Source organism: Xenopus laevis, chromosome 5L (genome assembly GCF_017654675.1).
Source record: "Xenopus laevis strain J_2021 chromosome 5L, Xenopus_laevis_v10.1, whole genome shotgun sequence".
Lineage (NCBI taxonomy): Eukaryota > Metazoa > Chordata > Amphibia > Anura > Pipidae > Xenopus > Xenopus laevis.
The window spans coordinates 92,782,558-92,787,341 of record NC_054379.1 but is presented as its reverse complement, the minus strand read 5'-3'; positions in this window follow the sequence as shown (position 1 = coordinate 92,787,341).

The following is a 4,784-nucleotide window of genomic DNA, read 5'->3' as shown; positions in this document are numbered from 1 at the left end:
GATTGGCGGAGAACTGACAACACTACAGTGTCCATTTTAGGACATGTTCCTGCATAACTAATATGCCGCATGCGCTCTCCCTATGTCGAACCTATTGCCTGCACGTGTCCACACTCTGCGGGTTCCTATTGGCTATTACATGCTGGGGGTGCAGCCAAATAATGCAAGAGGCAAAACGGAGGAAAACAGATGAAATACACCCAGCGTTAAAGCTGCTAAGGAAAACGGATAGAACACAGTTGAGATTTTGTGGAGGAGGGTTAATGCTCTGGATTCCGCAACTGAGATGAATGACGGCTGGAGTATAGAGAAGGAGGCATGGAGTATAGTGGATGTAAGGGAGTGCATGAAGTATGTAGCAGGAGGTGATGCCATAGATGAGGGATAAATTATTGGAAAGCACGTTGTGGAAGTTGAATCATTAGGGATTAGAGATGTCGCGAACTGTTCGCCGGCGAACTTGTTCGCCGGCGAACATCGGGTGTTCGCGCTCGCCGGAAGTTCGCGAACGTCGCGCGACGTTCGCCATTTTGGGTTCGCCATTGTTGGCGCTTTTTTTTGCCCTCTCACCCCAGACCAGCAGGTACATGGCAGCCAATCAGGAAGCTCTCCCCTGGACCACTCCCCTTCCCTATAAAAACCGAAGCCCTGCAGCGTTTTTTCACTCTGCCTGTGTGTGCTGAAGAGATAGTGTAGGGAGAGAGCTGCTGCCTGTTAGTGATTTCAGGGACAGTTGAAAGTTTGCTGGCTAGTAATCGTTTTGATACTGCTCTGTTATTGGAGGGACAGAAGTCTGCAGGGGTTTGAGGGACATTTAAGCTTAGGTAGCTTTGCTGGCTAGTAATCTACCTTCTACTGCAGTGCTCTGTATGTAGCTGCTGTGGGCAGCTGTCCTGCTTCTGATCTCATCTGCTGACTGCTGCAATAACAGTAGTCCTTGTAAGGACTGCTTTTATTTATTTTTTTGTTGTTTTACTACTACTACTACTACTACTATAAGAGCCCAGTGCTATTAGTCTAGCAGTGTTGGGGAGTGGGACTGGTGTGCTAATCTGCTGCTCCTAGTAGTTCAGCAGCACCAACTTTAATTTTTTTTTTTAATATTCATTTTTTTTTTATTTTACTTTTTTTTATTTTACTACCGCTGTAGTAGTGTATAAGTTGACCTTTTAGGCATTATTTGCCCTGTAGGCATTTTTTGCCCAGTGTGTTATTCAACCAACTGCCATCTAGCTGTGTGACCTTGTTCACATTCTGTCTAAATATCCATAATATTACCGTCTCCAGAAAAAACACCGGAGTGACTTTTTTCAAGCAGCCATAATATATTTTACGTAATCCGTATCCACCGCTGTAGTAGTGTATACGTTGACCTTGTAGGCATTATTTGCACAGTGTTTTCTTCAACCCGCCATCTAGCTGTGTGAGCTTGTTCACATTTTGTCTAAATATTGATAATATTATCGTCTCTAGAAAAACCACTTGAGTTACTTTTTTTCAAGCAGCATTCATATATTTTACGTAATCCGTATCCACCGCTGTAGTAGTGTATACGTTGACCTTGTAGGCATTATTTGCACACTGTTTTCTTCAACCCGCCATCTAGCTGTGTGACCTTGTTCACATTCTGTCTAAATATCCATAATATTACCGTCTCCAGAAAAAACACCGGAGTGACTTTTTTCAAGCAGCCATAATATATTTTACGTAATCCGTATCCACCGCTGTAGTAGTGTATACGTTGACCTTGTAGGCATTATTTTCACACTGTTTTCTTCAACCCGCCATCTAGCTGTGTGAGCTTGTTCACATTTTGTCTAAATATTGATAATATTATCGTCTCTAGAAAAACCACTTGAGTTACTTTTTTTCAAGCAGCATTCATATATTTTACGTAATCCGTATCCACCGCTGTAGTAGTGTATACGTTGACCTTGTAGGCATTATTTGCACACTGTTTTCTTCAACCCGCCATCTAGCTGTGTGACCTTGTTCACATTCTGTCTAAATATCCATAATATTACCGTCTCCAGAAAAAACACCGGAGTGACTTTTTTCAAGCAGCCATAATATATTTTACGTAATCCGTATCCACCGCTGTAGTAGTGTATACGTTGACCTTGTAGGCATTATTTGCACAGTGTTTTCTTCAACCCGCCATCTAGCTGTGTGAGCTTGTTCACATTTTGTCTAAATATTGATAATATTATCGTCTCTAGAAAAACCACTTGAGTTACTTTTTTTCAAGCAGCATTCATATATTTTACGTAATCCGTATCCACCACTGTAGTAGTGTATACGTTGACCTTTTAGGCATTATTTGCACACTGTTTTCTTCAAACTGCCATCTAGCTGTGTGTATTATCGTTTCCAGAAAAACCAACTGAGTTTTTGTTGTTGTTGTTTTTTTAAAAATAATGCCAGGCAAAGGCAGGCCGCCACGCAGAGGCCGTGCTAGGGGCCGTGCTGCTATGCAATCCTGTGGCCCTAGCAAATTGCCCAGTTTTAAAAAGCCAATGACCCTGAACTCCCAAAATGCTGAAGAGGTAGTTGACTGGCTTACACAGCACACCCCATCCTCTACCGTTTCTAACTTTACCACAACATCCTCCTCATCCTCCACTGCTATGGCCACCCCACGTAACACTTCCTCCACCACCGGTGCCCCTTCTTCACTGGAGTCAGAGGAGTTATTTTCCCATGAGTTTCTTGAACTGAGTAATGCGCAACCATTATTGCCAGAAGAAGATGAAGGAGATGAGGACCTTACACCAGATTTAATTCTGGCAGAGAACACGATAGAGATGGACATAATGAGTGATGAGGAGGAGGTCCCCGCTGCTGCTTCCTTCTGTGATGTGTCAGAAGAAATTGATGCATCTGAGGAGAATGATGATGAGGAGATTGATGTTTTGTGGGTGCCTAGTAGAAGAGAGCAAGAGGAGGGTAGTTCAGATGGAGAGACGGAGAGTCAGAGAGGCAGTAGGAGAATAAGACTTAGAAGAAGCAGGGAGGACAGCCCGCAGGGATCAGTAGGGCAACAACATGTATCGGCACCTGTGTTCAGCCGGCCAACGCACCCGCCATTGCCGCCAATGCCGCCAACTTCTACTGTTACCGCCAGATCGCACACTTCCAAAAAGTCAGCAGTGTGGGATTTTTTTAATGTGTGTGCCTCTGACAAAAGCATTGTAATTTGCAATGAGTGCAGTCAGAAACTGAGCCTTGGTAAGCCCAACAGCCACATAGGTACAACTTCTATGCGAAGGCACATGAGCGGCAAGCACAAAGCACTTTGGGAGCAACACCTCAAAGGCAACAGGCAAACTAAAAGCCACACTCCTTCTGGTCCAGCATCTTACTGCTCTACCTCTGCTCTCCTTGACCCGTCTGAACCACCCTCCACTCCGCCTTCCACCTTGACCACCTGTTCCCATTCCCAGTCATCTGCCACCAGCCAAGTTTCTGTGAAGGCCATGTTTGAGCGTAAGAAGCCAATGTCTGACTGTCACCCCCTTGCCCGGCGTCTGACAGCTGGCTTGTCTGCACTCTTAGCCCGCCAGCTTTTACCATACCAGCTGGTGGACTCTGAGGCCTTCCGCAAATTTGTAGCAATTGGGACACCGCAGTGGAAGGTACCCAGCCGCAATTTTTTTTCTAAAAAGGGAATACCACACCTGTACCAACATGTGCAGAGCCAAGTTACCGCATCTCTGTCACTTAGTGTTGGGCCAAAGGTCCATATGACTACTGACGCATGGTCCTCCAAGCATGGTCAGGGCAGGTATGTCACCTACACTGCCCACTGGGTGAACTTGGTAATGGCTGGGAAGCAGGGAATGGGTAGCTCAACAACAACAGTGGAGTTGGTGTCACCGCCACGGATTGCACGCGGTTCTGCCACCACCTCTACTCCTCCATCGCTCTCTACCTCGTCTTCTTCCTCTTCTTCTTCTTACTCTGCTGCTGGGTCCTCCTTCTCCTCCTCCACACCTGTGCACCCCCAGCTCCCCCTAGGCTATTCGACGTGCCAGGTACGCCGTTGTCACGCTGTCTTGGGGATGACGTGCCTGGAAAGCAAAAACCATACCGGATCTGTACTCCTGTCATCTCTGCAGTCACAGGCCGATCGGTGGCTGACCCCACACCAACTGCAGATCGGAAAAGTGGTGTGTGACAATGGAAGCAATCTGTTGGCAGCGTTGAGACTGGGCAATTTAACACATGTGCCCTGCATGGCACATGTGTTAAATTTAATAGTCCAACGTTTTGTCTCCAAGTACCCAGGATTCCAGGACGTTCTCACCCAGTCCAGAAAGGTGTCGGCCCATTTCAGACGTTCCTACACAGCCATGGCACGCCTTGCTGACATTCAGCAGCGCTACAACATGCCAGTCAGGCGTTTGATTTCTGACAGCCAGACTCGCTGGAATTCAACGCTCCTTATGTTGGAACGTCTGCTGCAACAACAAAGGGCCGTCAACGAGTACCTTTTTGAACTGGGTGGTAGGACTGGATCTGCAGAGCTGGGGATTTTTTTCCCCCGTTACTGGGTGCTTATGCGCGATGCCTGCAGGCTCATGCGACCTTTTGAAGAGGTGACAAATATGGTCAGTCGCACCGAAGGCACCATCAGCGACCTAATACCCTTCGCTTTCTTCCTGGAGCGTGCCGTGCGACGAGTGACAGATGAGGCTGTAGACCAGCGTGACGAGGAGCTGGAAGCGCGCGATTTCTGGTCGGAATCACCAGAACGAACCCAGGCACCTGCTGCAACGCAGGGA